Source organism: Ammospiza caudacuta, chromosome 2 (assembly GCF_027887145.1).
Source record: "Ammospiza caudacuta isolate bAmmCau1 chromosome 2, bAmmCau1.pri, whole genome shotgun sequence".
Taxonomy (NCBI): Eukaryota; Metazoa; Chordata; class Aves; order Passeriformes; family Passerellidae; genus Ammospiza; species Ammospiza caudacuta.
In genome coordinates this window covers 107,832,572-107,858,927 of record NC_080594.1, presented here as the reverse complement: position 1 = coordinate 107,858,927, position 26,356 = coordinate 107,832,572, and the positions used below count along the sequence as shown (strand labels likewise).

The following is a 26,356-nucleotide window of genomic DNA, read 5'->3' as shown; positions in this document are numbered from 1 at the left end:
TGCACACTGCAGTCATCCCTTCTTTGAAATACACCAAAACCTCTGCTCTTCTCCAGTTACAACACTGGCATACAACAGGAATATTTTATTCAGGTAGGCAGACCATTCAGCAGGACACTCCACTCCATTCAGCAAGACTTCTAATAAATTGAATATTTAAGTAAAATGCCATTTCTTGGCTTGCACTTTAGAGGGGAGAAACAGTTTTCTGTTTTCTAATGGCAGCCAGAAGCTTTCCTTTCTTCTTTTTTAGGTTTTTGAGGTTTTGTGGTTTTTTTTCAGAAAGCTACCAAGACTTCAACATAAACTGATTAATTTAAGAAAATCTAGCATTTTGTAGAGTTAAAATGAAATAAAATCTGAGCCAATTTGCTCTATGTCAGCTCAGGGAGACAACGCAAAAGTCTTCTCTTAAGAGTATGCAAGAAGGAATGATTCCAGAACTGGAAAGGATGAACTTTTCATGCGAGGTTCAACCTCCTCCCTAAGAACCACAAAGATGCTTAAGGAATGGCAAAAGACAAAGGACAGAGTAGAACTCTTCTACAGATTTTCCCAGCTTTTGGAAATAGGTCAAGGACCACCCTAATCACTGTTTCTGTATTCAGTAGTGAATAAATTAATGCATTAATGAGCCCAATGAACTTCATGTGCTTTTCAAACCCATGTAAACTTTTAGCATCTGCAACATCCAGCAGAACACCTATAAACTATATGAAAAAGCATTTTATTTTTCTTGAAAACACACACCCATGCACGCAGCTCCTCTTTTAAGGCTTTCCAGTTCTTGCATCAGGAGAGACTAGGGATAATCATTCTGCATTCACCTTCTTTGTGCCACTCATGATTTTACAGACCTCCATCACATCACCTTCAATCAAAGTCTTTTCCAAACCACAGTCCTAATTTACTTAGTTGTTCCTTGCCTGGAAACCACTCCAAATCTTGGTTGCCCTTCTCTGAATCTCTCCCAGGTCTTTTTGGAAATGAGGGAGTGGTGGAAAATGGGACAAGTGGGGAGGAAGATGAAACCAGTACTGCACACTGTATTCCAGATACTAACGAACATGAATTTATACAGGAACAAAATGGTATTTTCCATCTTGTTCTCTGCTCCTTTCTCTCCTCAAGTTCTGTCTGCCTAGAGCCCACTACCAAGAATTTGGGCATTGAAGAGTCATATCCAGAAAGATATTTTTTATTTTTTAAGAATTATAATCTTCCCTACTAGGTCAATACATACACTGGACACAAAATTAAGATTGGGTTCTCAGTATTTCTTCACTTCACCTTACTTGGCAGAGCATTTAAGGTTCTGTTGTTAACTGAGAAGTCAACTTAGTGTTCCTGCAACTGTTCTCAAGGAGTTCCTGCTTTTACTACCTTGAGCAGCTCAGCCCTGTAAAACTGCATTTCAGACTATTGGCTGGTGATGTCTCTGACGGGAATATTAAGTGGTTAATTTTGCCCGTTTCCAAATTTTTCGTTGCTCCTGCAAAGAAGTTAACTCCAACCACACCTGGATTCCTCGTACTTTGGAAATGTTATGAATCAGAGGACAACTCAAAATATTGCTTGCTTTCATTCTCACTAGCTCTTTGACAAGCTGTCCAATTGTTATGTTCTGGCAATGACTTCTACCTATCTCCACTTGGATTTCAACTTAAAAATATATTCTATAATAATTTGAGATGTACTTCAAGACTGTTTATCTATTTAAGATGAAACCTCAAATCCTTTCCAAGTAACTTCATTTATTCCAGAGACCTCTCCTCTTTCACCATTTCTTCAGCCATGTCACATACTCAATATTATCCCACTGGTGCCAAATCCATCAGAACACTTCCTGCTGCCCTTGCAGAGCAGAGCTTTTATGTCCATGTGGACAGACTGGAAAAACTTGTGGAGAACATCACAGCAATATCAATGTATGCAGCACTTGCTGAAGTGTTTAAGCTACAGTGAAGAAATGGAAGGAGTGCATTTACAGATGCACTTAGATTCATTTCACCCAACTCTGACATCTAAAGCCTGATACCCAGTTTAAGCTTTTCCATTCTTATCCATTAGCTTACCCTACGATCCATTTATAGTAAATGAAGGAAGAAAATGCATCTCCAAAAGCAATTCACCTAACAGATTTTGGGATGAGGAAATCCTCCCTCCTCCAGACCCTCTTAATAGTGTAAGGGGTTTTGGAAACAGTATGATTGGTGTATCTGATCACTAAGTGTGAACCTTATTGTTACATAGATCAGCAATATAAATGATGACATTTAAAACTGCACAGGGAGAAAATGTCAAGAATTCAAAACCCTGTGATTTGCTCTCTTGCACAACTGCCGCCCTAGCAGTCCTAATACCACTTTCTTTGTCATTGTCATATACAATTTATTTATGACAAATACTTCAGAACTGACATTAGCAACATAAGAAACTGCTCACCAACACATGGTTCACTGTAAGAAATCCTAACTGAGGGCCTGACCTAACAGACACCTGACCTGTGTCTTCTGGAGTCAGCTACACAAATGAGCCTCAAGTGAAAAAGACAGGCCTTGGCTTTGGTTTTGCAAATGAACTTAAGATTTCCTCTAAAAGAGGTAGGTGTTTATTATGTGGTCTGACACTGATTAAATAACTCAGTTTAAACAGACATGGAATAACCTTCTACCAAAAAAGCTACTCATTGAGATTTTCAGGCATTCACCTACATGAGAACCAATAATATCATTAGAGCCGCTGTGAGGGAAGAATCAAAAACATTTTTGTAAGGATAATGAATTCTCACAGATCTTGCATTAAGTTAATTTTTTAGAGACAAAAGACATGCTTTCTTTGGAAATTTGTTTATTCTGTGGCATCTCTACCTCCTATGAAACATCTGGTAGCAATCTGACATAAACAGCACCTTAAAACACACAGCCAGGCAGGGGAGGTGTGGAGAGTGTCCTCACCCATTCTAAAACCCTCCTGTTGAAGAGCTTAATTTTTTCAGCTGTAACTATGAAAAGATTCTCTGTGCACAAAGAGAATACTCATGACTCAAAACATATTAAATGACTACATCTGAACTTTGAAGCAATTTGTTATATTAGAAAAACAAATAATGGAAACTGCCAGATACTAAGATATTTTGTTAGGGAATGCAAGTGCAACTGAAAAAACAAAGCCTGGAATGGGAGCAGCATCCCAGCTTCAGCTGAACAGAATACTCAAAAATAGACAACCATGAAAATAATGTATGATAAAAGTAACTGTGTTTTCTGCCATCTATTGGCCTTTTTAGCTAACAATTATGAAACAAAGGACTGCACCACTCACAAGGTACAGCTTCTACTGTCTTACAAGAGAATGCATAGAAGGTCCTCTCAAACTACCACTGAATAATTTGAAGCAAGTTTCTTTATGCAATTGTTTCAGTCTAATGCAGTCACTGCTGAAGAAAGCACTGGGAGATTCTGCTGGTCACAAAAAACAGGTGAAAAAAGACTGAAAATCCCCTGACTTAACTAAAAAACCATAGCTTAGAATAAAAATAAACACTTAAATTCAACAGCTAACTATTATGCTTGTTTTCAGCTACTAAGAAATAATGATCAAAACATACAAGTTTTACTGAGCAGCACATTTCTCAATAAACTATATTCAAAAAATGAAGATTTAAGTTATTGCCTACAATAAAATGCCAAATGTGTTGAGTAGATACTAACAAACTGGATGTCACTTCAATTCATACAGAATACAGCTAATGTCATTTGTATAGACTTCCCACTAGTTATAATTAACAGTAAAGAGGTCTTTTCTTCTTTGTCACCTCTCTATTCAGGCCTTATTTGCGTTTGTTTGTACTTGCTATCTGTTAATCTCTCGTAACAAATGACAACAATAACTGTTGCTATTATGCATGGAAATTAAACATGTAGATAACTGTGTGAAGGGAGCTATTTTTGAAAAAGGCAGTATTAGAAACATGTAGCTCTTTATGTCTCCTGTTTTGCTTTGATAATTAAGCCATAGCCTTGATTTCTTTTAAACAAAAAACTTTTCCATGGTCATGCATGTTGCAATCAAATTCAATACATGCATTATGTTCTGATTCAATCTGTTCAAGTGCATTATTGTTAACCCTTATTTGATCCATGCCTGTCATCTTCACTGACCAAACAAAACCAATCCTTCATTTCCCAGCAGCTATCACTGAGTCTGTAAATTAATTTGTAGTACATCAAACAAAATCATAATAGGGAACCTTCAGCTTTGTTCTATTTGGTATCTGCAACACCGTGGGAAATGAAATAAAAGTTGACAGAGGGGAAGAAAAAGCAACTAGGGCCTCCAAACATCCTGCCCACAAATGCTCAGTTCATTTTAAAATATAAAAAAGTATGTGAAAAAACCCTGAAATAAAGCACAATATAAAAGAAAATCCCTGAAGAGTATTAAGTCCATGTACTGTAGCTAATAGGGAGAAATTTGCAAGTCAAAAGTAAATTTTGTTTCTTTGTAAGATCGTTCTTGAGAATTAGCCTCTCCCATTCTAATGATCAACAAGCATTAGAAATATTACCCCAAAATACAGAGGCAAATGGTTTTGCAACAGCCTTTCAAACAGAAGATGCAGGGGTCAACAACATGCATTTACTGAGCTTTATCTTAATAATTTTTACAAATTACATTTGACAATGTAGCTTGGTTGCCTGCTACAGCAGAGGACTGAATGTGCTTCCCTAAGACACTTGAGTTCTGCATCTGCTCCTGCCTTCAGACAGTCTGGATGCTGAGGCACTACAAAACTTCAAAAGTTCATGTGGAATGAAAAAATGTCCTGGTAAAAAGCAGAAAGCTGCAAGCACTGAAAATCATTCAGAAGTCACTGTCAGTTCCTTGGAGTTGAATTTACTTGTCATCCATGCCTGCTTCTCTGCAACCTTCCTCCCCACTGAAGACAATTTTAAGGTGGATTTTGGAAAATGGGATCTTGGTGGATGATGCCCAGTCTCAGATGGCTGGCATATCTGAGCAAACCTGTGTCTCCAGCACTGCAGAGCTGAAGTTATCACCTTACACCATCAAACCCACCAGAAGGGAAGCACAGGAACCCAACCTGAACATGCTGTCCTGGTCAGCCAGTTTAAGCCTGCTGCTCATGCCACTGATCAGCAACCCAGTTTTTGGAAGGCTGAATTTGAGAGACAATGCAATGAAGATTTGCTGATCCAGGTACCATTGTGAGTTGCTAATCAGGACACTTTCACTTCATACTGGCCTTTCTTTTCATACTACTCTTACAAAAAGATATTTCCACTCATTCCAAGACCAGAAGCTCCAAAACCTGCTTTCCTGACAACATCCATTATTATGGATTGTATTGCCTAACAGGGCAACAAATCTGTCTGAAGTGCCCTGAAATCCTCTGGAAGGATGATCCACCTCATTACTGTATACATTATCAAATCTATTGATCCTCCCAAGCAATATGAAAAGACAGATGATTTTATGAAGTTAAATCAGGCAACATTATGGCAACAGAGGACTTAACTCAGTGACCTGAAAGTTATGAGTTCCAATTGCAATAATTTGTTCCACACGTGTGGTGTGTTCTCCCTGTCTGCGTCTTCTGTAAATAGCTGAGTGTTTGGGGGAACAGACACACTTTCCTAGTAGTAGACAACATTTCAGGAACTAGAACCACAACCTCTGTTTGCATGTTCTTTGGCCAATGGTTTCACTATCAGTAGTAACTACATCTTTTGAGAATTATATAATGATTTTACACTACCAACATGAAAGGTGATATGAATATTGACTTAAAGATGAGCTCTTGCTGTAAAGTCATGAAAGATTTTCTGCTGCATACTTTGAAGTAATTTCAACTTCTAATCTGCTTTCTTGCCTGTTCAGGACAAAGAAACACTCTAGTAACAATGCATCTGCCCCACCTTGGTGAGACACCAGCAGCAATGCAAGTCTGAATGACAGGGTGAGAGCTAGTGTCATGCACTGGAATTTCAGCAGACAGAGCAGACCTGAGTGACACCTATCTGCCACTGCTACAATGCCAAGAAAAAACCCCTTCAGGTCTGGAATGCTATCATAAGCAGTGAAATAAGACTCCACCAGAAAACTCAACCCACTTAGTAATGTGAATCATAGAATCATTAGTGTTGGAAAAAACATCTAAGCGCACAGTCCAACCATTATCCCAGCAGCCCAGTTGCCACATCCACACACCTTTTGAACACTTCCAGGGATGGTGATTCCACCACTTCAGTGAATTTCAGCATAGCTTAGGTTCCTCAAGCAATACTCCACATTTTTGTGGGGAAATACACCTGATTAAAACCTCAGAGGATGCACTGTTATAAACAAACCAATTCTACTGCTGCTGACACAAGAAGAAAGTCACAGACTCATGTAACTTTTGAAAGGGTTTTTCCAGATGGAGAACTTGCTGAGGTCAGAACCGGTATAGTCAGAGACTCACACCTCTCTCCTGCAGGAACAGTGACTCTGCAGAGCCCTGGTGCTTGCCTGCTATGTGCACTTCATCCTGAATGTCCCTCCAGAGCAAGCACAAAGACACATCAGGGAGCTGCCTGAATTATCCTATGGATGGAGGAACTGACCTGTGAGAGCACCAAAGCAGAGCCAGTGTAGCACACTGATCAGGAGGGCTCCTCACAGGTGACACCTTCAGACATCTGACTTTGTCGAGCCTGTGTCCCCCCACAGCCTGAGGGGACACGGCCACTCCTCTGGAACTTGCAGCTACTAATGGAAACTACCTGGAGATGAGATTATCTGAATTTATATAGGACTGGATGGACATATGAAAGGGACACCTCATGATGCTTAAAAGCCCACACTCCCACCCTCCTCTTTGGGCACAGAAAAGAAAACACGAAGCAAATTCTTTATAAAGGCAAAATTCTAAGATAATTTTATCAGAAAAAAAAATTTTTGAGGGAAACAAAAATCATGTGCTGCCACAGAAGAGCATAACATATCTGGAAAATGAGCCATCAGGCTTCCCTTCTTCCTTCCCCCCAAATGACCACCATCAGAAATTAAGCCTTATAAAGGAGCATCTTATCTGTTTTGGCATTTTTCCTATCAAGGAGTATCTCCTTGATAAGTAATAAACAGGCATACTATTTACAAGAATCATGAAAACCAACCCTAAAAAATGGAGTAATGAAGTTAAAAGCAATCACTGATGCAGAATTCTGGGTCAGCAACTTTTTCAGGATCCTTCAGAGCTTGGTATTTTTCCAAGCAAATCAGTTACCAAGCACTAAGGAAAATATGTATCTGTGACACCATGAGAAACATCTCAATTTATCTGTGAAGGAAATCCAGGGGACTTGTAAATCCTCTTCCATTAGAGAGCTTGGACATATTGAGATCTCAAAGTAGTATATAGAGAGACATTGTTATTGATGTATCAGGCATTCCAGCCTTCTTTTCACTTCAACAAAAAAATTGATGGAGAAGCTCTCTCCACTTCTTTAATATGTTACTATTATGTAGTAACATATTAACATATGTTAATATGTTACTACAATTGTACTAAACCAAAAGCCCTAATATTATGTTCAAGAGATATCTCATTCAGACATATCTCTCCCATGCTAGAAAAGAGATATGTCTGAACTCCATCTGAGAATTTTAAAATGTCAAAGAATTCCACAGCAAAGAGCATGTGCAAAGTCTGTCAGGCATAATTGAAACTTGAAAGTCAAAAACATCTTAGAACTAAGTTAAATATTTGTACTCCAATATGAGTATATAAGACAAAGATGATTTTCAAGAATATTTTAAGGTTTTATACCACTGTAACATTTAATAATCTCTGAATAACAAATTCCTTTGATATTTTACAGACTCTTCACATAAATTGTTTTATAAAAGGAGCTGGGTCAAGAGTCCACTATTGATGCTAGCTGACTGGAGCTTTTATCTTTTTAAGTGGAATAGGTACCATGTTAAACATGCTGCCAAGCTTCTTGCAGCTGGAAGATATTGCAGCATATGCTTAGAATGGTGGAACATGTGAATTCTTTATACATTTACCCTACAGCTTCAATCCCTTACCCAGGGAATGCTGATTCTATGTTCTCTGGTATTTTGTTAGGTGTTCTGCACGTTTTGGCAATGCAAATAGTTTTAGTAACTATTATAGTAACAACAACTGAAATTAGTTCCTGAAACTTATACATAAAGGTAACTATAATGCATTAAGAAACCTGATCACCGATCCAGCATGGTATATGACTATTCAGACCGTAATAGAAGGACCTATTTTATCAACTCGCTCTTGGCCATTGACTTCATATTAACTTTTCTTTTTCTGTACAAAAATACTGCAGCTAGCTTCTCATCCAGAAAAAAACAGGTTACATTTCCCAGTAAGAGTATTTTTAGTCTGATGTTACCTGATCATCCAATTTAGGGAAAATGTAAACAGTGACCACAGCATTTCACACCCCATTTCATGCTGCCTCACTTCAATGGAAGTTGGACAATATGAATTCAATTGCTTTTCTAAGCATTTCCTTATTTTCAGAGCCTCTTGAATTTTGGCCTGTATAACTGATCAGAATTCAGCTGTGGGATGGAGTGGATAACAAAAACTCATATGAAGAAAGGAAATTCTTTTCCTGGAGGTTCACTCTCCTCCTCAGAGTTCCACATTATCCAGGGTGATGAACAGACAGACGTGATCTCTTAGGAAAAATACAAAACTGTCTGTTAAATGAAAGATGAAATGAGGAAATATGCTTTTGAAAGTGTATTACTTGAAAGCAGTACAGGTCCTGGAGAAGACTGGTTATATATCCAGTATTATTATCACATGGCCCACATTAAAGGATGCTGTCAGCCAGTAACTTCCTAGTGGAAGGCAAGTGATCACTTTAACACTCAGTGCTGGCAATGGAGGACACCCACTCCAAAATACTCCTGGTCTCACAGACACTCATATCCATTGTCCCACTTCCCCACTGAAAAACTGCCACCCCAAAGGCACCTGGCATCAACTGGAACTACACCTTCACAGGACCAGACAGAAGGTCCAAAGCAACTACACAAACTGCCATTGAAGGCAATGCAGCTACACGGACTTGCTACCTTAAAAAAGCATGAATGAGGACATAAACACTACCTGAGATTCTCAGAACACAAAATATCCTTCTATCTTAAAAAAGTTGGTGATGCTAGAATGGTAAAAGCTGTGATGGAGATTCCAGGTGGCCATTTGAGAAGTGAAGCTGCCAAGTGCACTGATCTAAAATATCAAAAATACTCCCCTTTGAATTTTATAGAAAATGGCCAGAAATTTGAGAGGATTTAACCCAAAACAAAATTCTGTCCCATAGCATACTTTTCAGGATTTCCTTCAGAATATGCATATCTCCCAGTCCAACCAGCAATGCCTCTGGTGTGAGATATGCAACTGTTGTGAGGCAAAGTCAGCCACAGAATATCAAATGCCTGTTTAGATGTTACCAAAAATGGAAGTCTGCAGAGTTTCAAGAACGGTATTTTGTAATTCTGAATATTTCAAAATAATAGAACTTTAATTGCATTCTAATCCATAACTGGAAAAAAAAGAAGGAGGAAGCCATCTAAGATCAAAAGAAAACATTATTTTCAAGAAAATATTATTCTCAGCACTGTCATACCAGTTTTACCACTAAAAGTATTGGAGGTGTGTGTATGTGATCAAAGTAAGAGATAACTGAAGAAGCAAGAAATGCACCCTAGTCTTCTTCCCCCCTCCCCCAAGAACTGAAACACTCAAGCTAACATCAAAAATGTTTTAAACAAAATTATCAAACAAGACATAAGTGAAAAATATCTTGTAGGTCAATGTAAGAGTTTTACATGTTATTAAAAATTGATTTTTTAAGATACCTTTAGATGTACACTCACACGTCATTTCATAAAAGTTATTTGAAACTTATTGATCTCATTTGTGCAAAGCCCAGGCTCCATCATCAGCCTGCTGAAAGGATAATAGAGCACTCCAAACCCTTGTGATAGATTTGATGCAAACAGTGGCCCTCATTTTAGTACATGTAATAGCACCACAAGTGGACAAATTCCAACTTTAACAGTTGTACATTACAAACTAAATTAGCAAATATGTTCTGCTTTACTTCACATCAAATCCAATACCTTGGTCTTCTTACCTCCACTAAAATAAGGTTCTAGGCACCAAAACATGCCACAAAAAATTAAAAAGTCTTCTCAGGCTAACACACCACTCACAAAGAGACCCAGCTATTACCAACAATTTTATTTCACTTAAGACAAACTGAAAACAGCTAAAATGGACTTTGAGCAAGCAACTGAGAGAAGACATACTTAAAATGACTACACATGGAAAACTAAATTGCGAAAAGGATCAGTGAAAGAAGCCTTATGGATTTCTGTACCGAGAGTGAAAACCTCTAGAAGGATATTTAAGTCCATTCTGCCAAAATACTCTCCCTATTCACACAACTCAAAGGAAGCCATATTCTTAGGCTACAATAGGTCACAACTAAGTACAGTACCTTGCTTCAGAAAGAATTTTGCTTTGTCTGTCAACTATCAACAAAGCACAAAGAACTCATACAGCCCATCCATGCATTGCTTGTCAAGGAGTCTAGCAGCATACAAACAGTAAGAACTCAAAAGATTTCTTAAAAACTATGCCTCTTGTTTGGTTGGACAGCTAAAAACACTCTACTGCCCCCAGTCATTACACAATTCTGTTATCTTCCTTCTAACCTCAAATTTTTGTACATTGCTTGAATTTTTCAGATTTGTCGTGTTCAACTTCCTGCAAAACATCAGATGTAAGATAGAACACAAAGGTTTTGCTCACATACATGGCACCTACAGTAAGATTCATCAACTCTAGTATAAATATCAGGCTGATATCAACAAAAAAAGATTGTTTATATGAAGCATGTATCTTTGCAATTTGGTTATGAACATCTCTGAATGCTGAAGGAGTTAACAGAGTTCCAAAAACTTCAGAAGTGCTAACACATGTACGTGGGTATGTAAGTTCAGAGGAGCTCAAAAGAGTTAAAGGTAATGGCAGAGAAAGGGGTCTCAGGAGTCTGGTCACCTTAAACTAGAGAACTTTAAAGCATCACTAAGCAGTGTTTGTTCATTTAAGTTTAATTATTTTCTCCTTGAGAAAGGCACTAATGAAACTGAATATCTTTCATGGTTTCGAAGAGCAGTCTGAATGGTCTGTAAACAGGACTGGGGGCAGACGAGAGAACTGGCTGAGCCAGGGGGTTGCTAGGTGATGCACAATGTAAACCCACAAACTTGTTCAGGTTTACTTTGCTTTCATGCTGCTCTCACACAGGCTCTCCAAAGTTTTAAGAATTAATTTCCAGGTAGCTATTTAAAAAACAAGAAGTAGAAATAATTAAAAAAGAAAATTCCTTAATCCTCCTCACCTCTTCTCTTGTCTTCCCCTGCCATCCCCCCAAGAATGATAAAGGAAAGACAAAAGAAAATTCACAGAACTAAAGTGCAGGAAACCATTCCTTCTATATACTTGTATTTAACTGTTGAAGACTGGTCATTATGAAAAACTTTTAATATTTTCTGCTTGATTTTTGCTTCTGTAAATGTAAATAAAAATGAATTCTGGAACAATACATTGAGCCTTTAAAACACTTAAACTGAATGCACAGTCCTATTTACTAACATTTCCACCAGAGATTACAAAAGCAAACTTTTCAGTCCAGCCATGTGCTCCTACCTCCACCCTTTTCAGAGCCGTGGTTATTTTTTTTCTCCCCTAAAGTATCTGATCAGAGATTGTCCGGTAAGAGCACTTTATTAGATCATCAGTCAGAGGGTTTTACAAGCACCAAGAGCTATGGGCTCAAATGCAGCACATCAGTTTTAATAGCCCAAGGTCTAATAGTAAACTGCAGATACTGCTGAGAACTTTCCATGCACTGAACTCTTGAAAAAGCACCATCTCTCAAGCTTAAATGCAGCTGCCTCTTTCAATGCCGCAAATGGGTAAATTTGACAAAAAAGCCACCATTAAGACTACATGAAAGGCTCAAGACAACATCCTTTCAATGCTTTGTACTTCAGTAATCAGATGTACTTACTCACCCCCTCCCCCAAACCCGATCAAGAACTATTTCTGAATGGTAGGAAATAATTCCACTTTGTACATCTTTTAGTTAATCAAGACTTTCTATTCAGCAATTTGACCTTTTGTTCAAAACAGGATTATCAGTTTTTTCGCCAGTTACCAAGGGCGACTCGCATGGTGAACATAATTGCAATAATTTGCAAAACACCATGGCAACCCACATTACAACTAGGTAAATACTGGTCTTTTGTGCTACATTGTTATTTTCAGAGATGCTGAAGTCAAAGAACGAATGACAAATGAACACAAAATTTATATTTGCTTTGTCTCAAAAGAGAAGAAAATTGATAACAAGAATTGGGGGGAAACCGACTACAGCTGTAATTTCTAACTTGATTAATTAGGATGGTAACAGTCCTTAACAGTATATTCAACAAACAGCCCTGACTTAGTCTCTCCACCCACCTCTCTCTCTTTCTACACTACTACCACTAACCCCCACCCCAGACAAATTTTTTCAGCTAGGAGAACAAACAACTCCATTTGCTCTTTTCTTCAACTTAATGGAATCCTTAATTACAGAATATTGTTCTCCTGCTCTTCATTACACTGAAAACTGAAAGTGAGAGAGAGAGGAGGAGGAGGAGGAGGAGGAGGAGGAAGACTGTGCCAAGCAGACAGGGTAGCTACAGTCATCCTCCCCGCCTTTGCTTTTTTTGTCCGTAGCAGACCTAAAGATGAGATGGCATTTTTTGTGGGTTTTTTTTTTCCCTCTTTTTAATATTAGCAGCTGTTGTACAGCAAATAATTAAGTAAACTAGTGCTCAAGTTCTCTCCTGGCAGCATAAATAAGACATGAAAGCTTAAGTCAAGTCATGATTAAAATCCAAATCAGAGAGGAAACAGCTGCTTAAAATGAAAAAAAAAAATCTCTTAAAAATTATCAGACTGGGTGGCTTCTAACAGAATACCTACAGTATTAAAACATTTTCCAATGGGTAGATTTATAATATACAATAAATTAATATTTTTAAACTTTATTTCTTTACAATTGTAAAGAACTTACTGTTACACTATAGTTTACAGTATAGGCTTCTAGTAAGATTACAAGAAATCACATTAAAACCAAATTCTGAGACATATCTTGGAAATACAGAGAAGTAATTTTGCCTAAGAAAAAAAAATCGCTGAGAACAGTATTACCAATGGATGTCACAATGAATTTGCTATATTTTACTGGATCACAAGTTCTGTGCTGAAACATTTATTATGCCACAGTGAGCTGATTGAATAGTTGAGAGCTTAATTTTCATTATATCAATAAAAACAAGTTATGCCTTTATACAGACCAAATCCTGTCACCAGATGTATGCATATGCTCCTTGTGAAATACAATGGCACCCTTTACCAACAGATTTCCACATACAGAGTGGATGTGAAATACATTAAGCTCAAGAAGCCTGCAATCAGAAGCCAGGGTAATCCTCATCTCAGTTCACTGTATGTACAAATCATGTGTCAATTTAAAGGGCCATATCTATATTTTAATTCTTTTGAAAGTACTGGATTGCCTTTACAATAAAATAGGTTTTTTAAGTGAAAAAGAGCTACTGCTGCATCCCTGTGTGCTAGGAACACTGGAGAGAGTATGCAGTAAAATGAAAGAAATGAAAACAAAGAGCTAAAGTCAAGTGAAGGTGGCCCCAGGGTGCTGAAATGCACCAGTGCCACTACAGAGATCCTCTGAGCTGCTGGACAAGCCACTTCCAGTTCGCTGAGCAGACTCACAAGCAATGAGCACTCAGGAATCAGTTCAGACCCAAGTGCAACCTGAAAGTTCTTCTTCAGGCAGTCACTCGGTACTATACACTGAAAAAACAAGTCCTTTGATGCACAAATTGGGCACCCAAACTTATGAACACATTCAATGTTCATTCCCCTGTGCCTCATCTCTTTGACAAATAGAAAAAATAATTGGCCTGTCGCTTAACACACAGCTCTTGTAAAGATGATTTTTAAGAGCCACTTGATCCTGCAGTAAGTGTGCCACAGAAGACTCCATGAGAAAATAAATAATCCTAGCCAAAGTTTCAGTGAGTGCATTCAATAAGGTCAAAGCATCCACTATGTAATGGAGAGAAACAAATACAGACCAGCTGCTCATCTAATCAGTGCTGTCCCACCTGTACACACTGAAAAAAACGTAGAAAGGGATAACACCATACATAAATGACCTGCATTAAACTTAAGTAAGCAATATTCACTCTATATCTTCAACTTTCAAATGTTCAACTCTGTAGTATCAGAATCTCTCTTCTATTTTTAAATTTTTTTTAAATCCATTCTTCTTCAAAACAGTGTTTAAAGGAATACACAGATTTTGCTTCTGGGAATCAACAGAGTAGCCCATAGTAACTTTCTGTCTCCTCTGAAAGCACTGCATTACGCCCTGTGCGCCCCAACAGCAGAGGCAGGAAAATATTTATGAATTTTCTCATGCTTTTCTTTTTCTATTCAACCAATCACATTCCAATATAACTGCTTGGTTTTTGTGCCCAAACTTTCACAGGCCATCTCCACCCACAGCTGCCTCCTCATGCTATTTCAAGCCCGTCTGCCCAGCCAGGTGCTTATCCAGCAGATACCATATTTGAATATTCTAATTCAACCAACTCCAGTCAATTCAGCTTCTTTGCTTTTAGTTTCATCTACAGTCACTTGGATCCACTCCAATCTCATGTGCCATATTCTAGTCTCTTCTCATCTACAGTCAATTCTTGCAAGCATTTTTGCATTGGTTTCTTGGTTTTATGGGGCTTTTCTTGGTTTTTAATTATTAATCATGCCTAGGTCCCTCCTCTACACTACAGATTTTTCCTAAAGTCCTGTAAAATTATCAAATCTAGATGGATTTTTCTTAGATGACAAAAGACAAACAAGAGAAAGGAAGAAAGAAGGATAAAATATCTACTCTTCCTCATAGCCAAATGTTAAAGACTTCAAAGCCATAGCACCAAAATTTTGGGTGTGCAATGTCACCTGAATGACATTAACACTGCTTTAAGTGCAATGTCTTAAAATAGGGAAGTGATAATAATTCAAGCATGACTGAGGTCTTCAACTGAACTGATTTATATTACATCAGATTTCCCCTCTCAGGACCTCACTAGGCAGGTTCATATACCAAGATGTTACATTTAAACTCCAACTTACTTTTCTTGGAACTTTGATTTGGAATAATTAAACCAAATCTGCAGCATACTGTATTCTGAGATCATAAACATAAACTGCCCTACTCAACTCCACCTTACATGAGACTTTTCTTCCTGCTACCATTAATTAAACTAAGCATCAAACTTAGTTAAAAAATTTAAAAAAACATTTTGTGAAGTATTATGGGATGGTCAGGCTCCCTCCTTGGCTTCTCCTCAGGTTTCCATTTCTGTAATTTCTCTCAACACTTGCCCCGAACTCTTTCCTCCAGTCTCCTTCAGTTGCTCTCAAACTTTGCCTTAGACCTGCCTAATTTTTTTGAAGAAGAGAGCTCCTGTCTTGCCTCCCTACTGACTTTGACTTAATTTGCCTTTCCCACTACTGCCAGACTGCAGAGTTCTTCACTTCTTCAGAAGGGACTGATGCTCATATCACCTCCATGTCAATTACAAATGCCTTCTGAGGGATATCTCCATACATGGCACACCACCTGCTCCAGATTGAGACAAGAGGTCAAAGGGAGATGGAATTTTGAGAGAGTTTATCTATTTTCTATTAATAATTGAGAATTTCAAAGGATTATAAACTTGAGTGTATCTGCTACTTGGTATAAAGAACTGATCTCCTGCAGCCAAGTGAATTCAGAAAGAAACAACAGCATCTCTGAAGAGCTGTTGTGGATTAGTTGAAGACAGAAAAAACATGTTTCATTTAATTTTGAAAAAATGTTTAAATCCATTTTAAGTTAAAATTCCAGCCAAGACTCAAGTTTAGACAAATTATTTTGGCATTCAAAATATCAAGGCAGACATCTAAAATGTGGCAATACTTAAAAATTTTATAATTTAATTCTTCAGAACTTATACCCAAGTAATACATGGTAAATTTTATTAAAATCTGCTTGAAGGCTAGTATGAAGAAAATCAGAAGGAGAAGTGTTCAGGGAGAACACAGCAGAAGTGGGGGGTTTTGTGTGTTGTTTTTTTGAAAATCTCTTAAACTATTCTGGACACCAACTAAAGTAACCACATGGACCTTTAAAATTGATGCTCCTGAGTAAGCACTAAAAAAAGCCAACTCAACAGAAATAAAGGCCTGTCATAAACCCATTGAACTAAAAAACATGAGAATGGAGAAGAGACTGACTGTTTTCTGTTGCTTCTGGTGACAGACACAGAAAGCAAAATAACACAGCATTGCTGTTGCAGTGACTTTTTTTGTTTTAACCTAACACTCAAAATGCTTATTTAACAAATCACATCCAATAAGAACAAGCTGCATAAAATCAGCATGTAAAGGATGATCCTTCAAATTAATTATGCTTTTGTTTTTTATAAAGGTTAGCTGCTACCAAGACCTGCAAGGCCCTTAAAACCAACAGCTCAATACTGAAATTGTATGGCCCAGGAGAGCTTTCCAACTGCAAACTCCTGAGAGCAGAACAGGTTACCTGTTACATGCTGTCTGCTGGAAAAAACCCTGCTGCTATGGTGTAGGTTCTTTGAATTGGTAGCAGACATTCCACATGTTGCCCCAAGTCTCTAGAACTAGTATTTTCTAAAATCTAGAGAATATTTAATAAAAAAAAAACCAAAACAGAATTTCATTATGACAGGTAAAGAAAAATTAAATGTCTGGAGTAGAAGACTGTGACTACTTAGAAACTAATGTTATGACCTCATCATATTTCATATGGGTAAAAGAACAGTTTCAAACAACTTGAAAGTCCTCTCTCTTAAGGTAAGGAAAATTACAAGTAAATTTTAACTTGCATGTATAAAATATAAGTATAAAAAATGGAGACTGGAAGTTGACAGCTGCTGACATAAATCAGAAATTTCCCAAAGCAGAACACTAAGAAGGAAAATTAGACATTAACTAAGAATGTAGAAACAAAGCAATAGTGTAATGGAAACAAAAAAGAGTTTACAGCAGAAAAAACTAGAAATGCAACTTTTCTCTGTATTTTGGAAAAGCACAGTAACAGCATAGTAGCAAATAAGGATGAAAAACTATGTTCTGATTTGCTAACAAGAAAACACTTAATAGGCCCTCAAAATTCAGCATATTCATAGAACAAATGCTGGAACTCAACAATTCTATTTGAGCCAAGATGACGTTACTTGCTGAACTTGCCAACCCTCGAAGCTGCCTCAAATGACTGAGACCCAATATCAACCAAAATAACAAATTTCCTTGAAATAGTTACAGAAGCCAGTCAGAACAATCCATGTAACTATTTCTATGTATCAGTCTAACATTAACCTGAGGAAAACCAACAGAAATACTGATAGTGACTTTAAGTGATCAAGAATTTTAAGAACAGGAATGGAATTAACATCAGTCAATGTTTTATATAGAAAAGCCTCAAACAAACATGGCAGCTCGTTAGAGGTTTGGTCAAGAAAGGCAGATATACTACAAATAATCTCTTGGATGACATTTGATTAACTTTCAAAGGACACTGCATTAAATTAGCATTGCACAGTGTTAATGAGTACACATGAAATGGATTAAGAGGTGCAAAGATGAAGTATCTCAAAAAAATCACTTGTCTATGAGACAAAGTGATGACAGTGAAGTAAGCATTTCTCAATATGGCATGCAGAGGGATTGCTGCAGGTGTATCACAACAAAAGGTTACACTAACTCTTTTTACACCACTGATTAGTAGAAGAGAGGAATCAATTTAGACAAAATTCACAGATGACAAAAGCAGAACAGCAAATAATGATAAGCATGAAGAAATTGTTTTGGAAAATCCTGTTCATTTGACACAAAATACACATTAGTTCAGCTAAACAAAAGCAACACACTGTGAACAAAGCCTACAGTTCAGCCCTACAGAATGGAAATACAGTATGCCAGAAATTACCACCTGAAAAGGAGTCAGGGCAGACAAGTTATTCAACATCAGCTTTAAAGGCAGCCCTAGTGAGATGTGGAGATTGAGTAGTGAAGAACTGAGTATGAGAAATTAGCTGAATTTCTTCAAACACATGGGTGAGAATGCTATTGGAACACACACAATCCTGGTGGCAAGAGTCAAAAAGAAAAAACAAAAAAACCTGCTATGCTGAAGAGCCATAAACTATGTCTAAAGGTGTTGAAAAAAGAATAATAGCAACAGACCTTGAAGAGCATTCTCTTACCGTCACAAAAGGGGGCTGAGAGGTGACCAGAGAAAAACAAGTAGGGTTTATGGGAGAAAAGCAACAGGCAGCACAGAGTACTTGAATCTAAAGAAAGGAATAACATCAGCCAGTGCTCAGAAAACCCTGATAGACTGAAAACTGGCTCAGTGTCTGGGCCCAGCATGGTGACCAGTGGAACAGACTCTGGCTGGAGAGCAGTAAACAGCAGTGCAGCCCTGGGGTCCAGTCCCACTCACATCTTCCACTGATGAGCTGTGTGATGGAGCACAGAGCATCCATCTCTGGAGAGTGTGCTGATGGCACACAGCTGGTGAACCTGAACTGAACAGGATCCAGCAAAATGCTTTTGCCTCCCTCATCACACTCCATGTGACCAGCAGCAATCTTTGGTGTGGTTGGCACAATTCTGCCAGGAATGTCCAGCAGGGGAACATGGAGAAGGTTTTGGTAGAACCTCTCTTCTCACCCTGCATCACAATGCAATGTGTAGGTGTGAGTTCCACCTAAGCCAGTCCTGATGTTCAGGTACTGCAGGGAAAGGCTGAGCCACCCTTTGCAGGGGCTGATGCCTGGCCCAGGGAAGAGCATTGTCTTTAGAAAGAGCAATCTGCAGCAGAATGGAGACACCCAGGCCACTCCCTCACCACCCAGATATTTGTTAACCAGAATAATTTACCTTGACTTCTCTTGATCAGTTACCTCTGATCTTTCTGAATTAAATCTTCCTCTCCTCAAACACCTATCTTTAAGGGCTTTTTTTTTTTTTTTTTAAATTTGCTTTAGCATAACTCAGGTGTTATTAATTTCTCAAGAACTCAAGGAGACAGCAATAGAGACAAATGAGAGAGGTCAGAGGATGGGAAAGGTGGGCAAACAAATTAAAAGCAAACACTAGCAACAATTCAGATTACTCAGCCTATATTTTCAGGGAAAAATATTCCAATTGCTTCCCAAATTCCATCAGATGGAATCAGTGTGTGTATACATGTATCTGCACGCATTTACATATGTGACACAGACCCACAAACACTCACACAAAAATTAAAATTTCTTTTTTTTTTAATTTCTGTGGATGGAAATTCAAGTCAGGTAACGCATCCTTAGAAAAACAGCGTGTGAAACTTAAAGCTGATACTCCAAATAGTTTTGTTTCCCTTGGTGGTTTTCGTTTGGTTTTTTTTTAGTTGTGAGGGGTTTTGTAAATGGAATTAAAGATCACATACACACATAATGTATGGGTGTAATACCTACAGAATACTTTATGTATGTTTTAGAAATATTTAAAGAAATACACTAAGCTAATAGGCCCCCTCTGTTACTATGGTAATAAGCATTTTGTAAGAGGATATAAACACATAAAAGGTGTTTTTACTTCATATTGATACTAATCCACTCTCATATGTAATAAAACACACAAAGTAAAAGAAACTGAAAAAGATAAGCTAAGATTCTAACAATGAATGTGATTTCTTACAAGAAACTTTTTGGAGAATAACAACACGTAATTTTCCATTTTGCTCTAAAGGTGCTGATTTTTAAGGCAGAATTTTCATATAACCCATACCTGAAAAACATAATTCTGAGCAGGTAGCATATTAAAATATCCCAGAAATAGCAAAACAAGAAGATATAATGCGTTATTATAAAAGTCTTGGTTTAGCTAACAAACACAACAACAAAAAAGTTCCTGTAAAGTAGCACTTACAGTGAGAACACAACCATTCATACATATAATTATTAGTTAAGTGAAGAAAATATATATTAAGAAAATATATATTGAGATGATTCCAGAAAAAAAGATGCGGATATCTTCACCTTCAGACCACTCCTGAAGGGCTCTGATGGCCTCTCTATCCCAGTGCAATGAATTCAATGCCAAGCTCACCCATCTGCTACTGCATTTCACATGGAGACTAGTCCTTAATTTGCCACCAAGATAATTCCACCCAGTTTTCATCTCCTGCCTGTGGATCCAGAATTTTTTCCACAACCTATAAATCATAATGCACTTATTCTACACTCTGTCACAGCAGCAAAACACAAAAATCAGAGCCTCAATTATGTGCATAAACTTTAACTGGTTCTTTGCAAAAGATGGCACACTTGGCAGTTTAACAAGACTCTAGTCTTATACCCAACTATCAAATTTGATTTGCCTGTTTTCTATCCTCTGTTAATACATAAAAACTGTGCCGCACAGTTTCTTAATTAAATAATTTTGTATGATCCCTCTATTTGCATGATGAAAATATTCAGGATAAAAATTGCAAGATGATAAAATCTTAATATGCAGTTTGGTAAAGTTCTAGTCAGTCCCTGAACAACACGTTTATCTAGCCAGTAAAGCTTGTGTTAATGCGATGTAAGAGTTTGGCAAATTCAACTCTAATGGAGCATAAAAGTGCTTTTGCTTGAAAGTGAGATCATTTTTAAAAATTCAAAGCATGATCTCTTTTCCCTTTTTTTTTTGCAGGAACAATCTGATACAAGCAGCAAAGCTTAAATAAACTAGAAACATTTCAAATGATCCATAAAGGATTAATAAGCACTGCAGGAAGTCCTATAGGCTCAGAGTATACATTTTCCATCTTTTTCTCCTGCGACAGGCATGACGTGAAATTCTAAACAGAACTCAAGTTTCAAAGTCACTGAATGTTAAGGTCTGCAGCTTTGATACCAGGGTAGAGTGGGGTCACCATCTTGGAATATTTAATTTAAATAGATAACAAAAATATTGATTTTATTAGCATAATAAAGCCCCCAAATTATGGCCCTTCACAAAATTCTTTTTCTACTCACAAATAGACGAATGGACAAAAGCAAGGCAAAAGGGGTAGTAGTAAGCTACAGGCCACTAATATAACAAGAACAAAATGACAGCTATTATTTTGGCAGAGATAATCTATGCTGAAACACAAAACACACACGCACACAATTTCTTTCAATACAATTTTCTTGTCTTCCCACTGACTTCTATGATTACCACAGAAAGCAGGGTTCTAAACACATTTCTCAATTGAATCTTCAATCAATAACAGTAAAAATTTGAGAAGGGAGATATGGGAAAACATATTATAGCATTAGTACGTGTTTGCAAAACAGACTGAACTTCCCAATATGCATAAAAGTTGAAGGGGAAAAAATAAAATAAAATAAAATAAAATAAAATAAAAATATATCAGTGACAATGTACCTTATACCTTTACTGAAATTAGCAAAAGAAAAAATTGCAACTCCAAAATTCAATCAGTAGCACAAATTGCCTCAAACTTGGTCCAAGTGATCAAATTATGCATTTATACTCTTTTTTGCTTGAACCACAGCAAAAATAGGTACCACACTTTTAAATTAAGGAATATTTCTCATGATCAAAATTATTAAAAAACCTCCATATAGTCATAAGTACTTTTTAAACAGTGGAAAAAGGTGATAATTTAAAGAATTCACAGAAAGTAATAAAACCTATCTAAACAGAATCTATGTACTGGTACAAGCAGCATGGTATAAAAGAAATGTTAGAAAAGTAAGAATGAGATCCCTGCAGAAATCCAAAATGACAAAACTTCTGGGGGAGGTCAGCTTGACCCAAACAGATTCAATTTGCCAGCAAGAATCCAGACTAACTCTAACACTGACGTAGGAGAAAAGACAAATAATTCATATCAGAATTGAGAGTTCCTCATGTTGAAAGATGGAAAAGTTTAGCCTCTGCTAAGCTTATAAGGCTGTTTACCACCCAGGCTTTCTGTTCAGAGCCAAAACAATCAACAGTAGAAACTGTTTAGGTGACAGTTACATACAAATTGGAATAACTTCTTGCGGGAGTTGAAAATAGAAAAGATTCAGAAATGCAACAGCCAAATAGAAAGTCATAAAAGAGCATAAATATAAAAAACCAGCACAGATAATACTGGGCATATTGGGGAGGGGAGGATGGAGAAGAGATGTGAGAATGATAAACGTTAGCTCACAGTAAGAGACTGATGCTGAAAGGCAAAAATTATGCTAAAATAATACATTAATCAAAAGGAAAAGTGAATGAAAAGAAAAAAGCAGAGGGGAAAAAAAACTGAACAAAGGACTAAAAGAAATCATTTGTCTGTATAAAGGCAGCAGAGAGGCCTTGCTTGAAATGGTGTCTACAATTCTGGGCACATTACTAAAACCAGACAGAAGAAACCAGTGTAAAGAAGAACAACAAAACCAGCTTTATAAATAAAAAAAGTATGACAGAGTAAATTTTTTTTGTGGTTATAAACATAACAGACATAGTGAAATTACATCACTTTCTGCTAACATTTGAAAATAAGGAAGAGCAACTTGAGAGGAACAACAAGCATGGCACAAAGAGTACCACAAAAAAGGGCAAATTTTGAGTAATGGAAAGAATTTTTATTACAAATACTCAGAATTAACAAAATAATAGAAGATTAACATCAGAAACTGAAAAATGTTTAATGCAGTAGCTGCCCTATGTCTGATCATGTGCAGCACTAAAAACAATCTATAAGCAATTCTATACTTGAATACTGAGAAAACAAGATGAAAAGGATTTTGATAAACAGTTATGGCCTTTGTGTACCCATGAAAACCATGGCTCACCTAAGAGAACATCAGTGCTTGCTGATATTTAGCCACCACTATCCTGGCAAAAGAAGAACAAAAGGAGTGCAAAAGACAGTCCATGAAAACAGAAGTTAACAAAAGAAAGCCTACAAATGTGAACAATACAGTATACAGATGATAAACTTGTTGTTTTGTTTACCTTTGCAATTCAAAATAGAATTGCAGTGAAGCTGAAAAGATGACAAAACCACAGCAGTGAAAACCAGAAATATTTTCAACTCTCTCAAATAGCCTTTGGAACTCCTTGATACAAAGTGCCAGGCAAAAGCTGTATCTGCAGAGACTCACACAGACAGATGAAAACATTTCAGTTTTATCAGAAAAGTCATCTGCTAACTAGGCAGCTGCATCTCTTATCAAAAGTTTTACTGGAAAAACTGTCTTGGAGGAAGTTCCTTCAATCATTAAGCACTCAGCCAATGCTAGAGACCAATACTACACTGAGCAAATCCCTTCATTAAATCAAACCCACAGTTCAGTATTCAGGCAGTCTATGTCACTGGCCTGCAATCACCTAACAAACATTAAAAAACGAACCATTTTCTCGGTATCTAAACCAAATCTGAATACTTTATTTCTCATGATCTTCAAACTTGTTTCCTCTTCAAAATACATTTGTTTAGGATTGTGGCAGTGCTACAGAAAGCAAGGACTACTGCTGAAAGAAAGCTCTGGCTGTTGCACAGTTTGCAACAGAAGAGAACTTGCAATACCAGGGGAAAATGTCAGGCACAACTATGAAATGTGTTATAAGTATGTTCTTCTACCTGCAACCACCCTCACCATTCCTGTCCAAATTAACTGCTCATTCAACCTTAAATCCAGTATTATAATATATAAAGGAAATAACTTTCTATTTGCATGGTTCAATTTTATTCAATAATGGAACCTCATGTTTCCCATTTCAGTCTTTATTCTCTCCTTTTCTGCAAATTATTCTGTCTAGCAGCCACATGACAAATATTTACAATTGACCAAAAGAGAGGTAAGTTTAAAAGGTACATGGATGAAGGTAAAGGAAAGGGCAAAAGAACTCAAACAGGATAGACTGAACATCTTATAAAAACCCCAACTACTTCAAAGGATAATGATGACTCACAAAAATGGCTCTTTACCATATAGGATGAGACAGAAACAGTTTCTAAGACTACCTTATGAGGAAACAAATTATCTGTAAATTAATTTATTCATTTGTTTAAGGAATGAATGATAATGCATTCCTTTGATTTTCACTGTGGAACTTTCACACGTAACTGCAGAATATACTTTTATTTTTCAGAACAGTATCCTTTCCATTACTCAGATAAAATTAATAAGCAATTACAGAGGTGAGGTCTTCTATCTTTTTCAACAGTTGACCAATCTGGCTGTTTCATATAACTAAAAATGCAAAGCTGTTTGTTAGGTGTACAAAGCAGAAATCTCTTTTGCCAAAGGCATTATTAACAATTAATAATCATTACAGAGTGCCTTGTTTACCTGACCTTGTGTAAATTCAGCAGCCTTGTAATTAGACCCATATTTTGCATATTTGTATATTTCCATGCATAGAATTTGACTCACTCACTCATCCATTAAAATTTGCTTGACAGACATAGATGGATAACCAGGGTACAATTTGTATTTACTGGATTATAGAAAATTGGCCAAACAACATGTGAAGTCCAATGAAGGCATATTCTTGTCTTTCTCTTGTGAAAAATGTAAAAGACATACAATAGCTGAGGCTGGCCCCAAGGTTCTCTGAAGAAGTAGCAGAATTTCATTATCTGAGAGTTTTAATAAAGCTTTGCTCTAAAAAAAGGATGTTGGGTTAAAAAACAGAACTAAGAAGAAACAACATTTGGCCTACATCTTCCTTTAGGCAATTCAACAAAGACTTCGTCAGTAGAAAGATCTCCTATAGAAGTTAACATATTTTTCCTATTTAATGACTTCAAGTAACTTTCTAAGCAGCTGAAAGAATTATCTCACTACTCTCCTGGTTGGAAAAAGTCTTAAAACTTATGGTTTTTAAAGCATTAACCACAATAATTAAATACTTCTATTAGATATGCTTACATGTTTGAGAACAACAGGAAGGTGTCTTATCTGACCAGTCAGTATGGAAAGCAACAATACAGAACAGAAAATGAAGGAATTTTTTTACCTGTGTGTTGCTATCTCATAAGGTCAGACAACCCTGTCCAGCAAGACATTTTACAGATTTCTTGTGAAGAAAATGAATTTTGTCCAAAAAGTCAAATTAAATGTACTCATTAAACATGGAACACTTAGATTTTTAAAAAAAACTTTTATAAACAAAAGGGAATCTTTCCTAAGAGATCCAAAACACTTAAGAGACTTAAAAAGCAAAAGTCCTCTGGTAGTGGCTATTCAGGAATGTCCTGTTAGCAACTAATGAAGTCTGCTAGAACTAATCTGAAAAAACTACCAAGACAGTGGGAGAGGCACATCCCTGACACTGTTCAAGGCTGGCTGGATGGGGCCCTGAGCAGCCTTACCTCGGGTGACATCCCTGTCCATGGCAGGGGGGCTGGAACTGGATGATCTTTAGGGTCCCTTTCAATGATTCCATGAGCCTGCATTTTCTTTCACTAACTTACTTATTTTAAGGATGTTGTGCTGCCTCTGAAGGTCTTTCCTACCAAAACACAGTTTCTAACAGACTCCTAAGTCTGTGTCACATTTCATCTGTTACAAGCAGTTCAGGGACTCACCACAAGGAGAAGGCTGGAAACCTTGCAGCTAAGGAGTTGCCTACAATTAAAATTAGGGTGAAAAGAATGGGAAGGAAAGAGATCTGTCTAGATGCCTTTTGTCTCTAAAAAACCAAAAATGGCCAATAATCACATTGACCCCATCAATACAGGGGACTAAGCCTTGGTTATGATGTTGGTTTCTCATGCACAGATCTGTGTCTGGAAAGATCCAGTTTAATTTATATAGAAACTAAATGTACTTTTCATTATGAAAGCTTGCAATCACTCCCTAGATAATTTTCCTTATTTTCACTACAGTCTCAGATGCTCCTCAAACAGGTATTTGCTACTCAAGCCTTTTTCTGAATGACATGGATTGCTGGGTGGCACAGTGCCACAAGCCTCATGAAGCCCTTCAGAAATGACACAGGACAAACACTGAAAACACAATTTTGGAGAAATCCCCGACCATGTCTTAGCAGAAAATACAGCCTTATTTTCTAAGTCTTAGTGTGCCTGGCTCACTCTTGTTG

At 37.2% G+C, this 26,356-nt stretch overlaps 1 protein-coding gene across 1 annotated transcript in view; it reads right to left on the bottom strand.

The window, feature by feature from the left end:
* The window catches only part of POLA1 (DNA polymerase alpha 1, catalytic subunit), a 184,676-nt gene that overhangs the window by 61,912 nt on the left and 96,408 nt on the right, over positions 1-26,356 (bottom strand).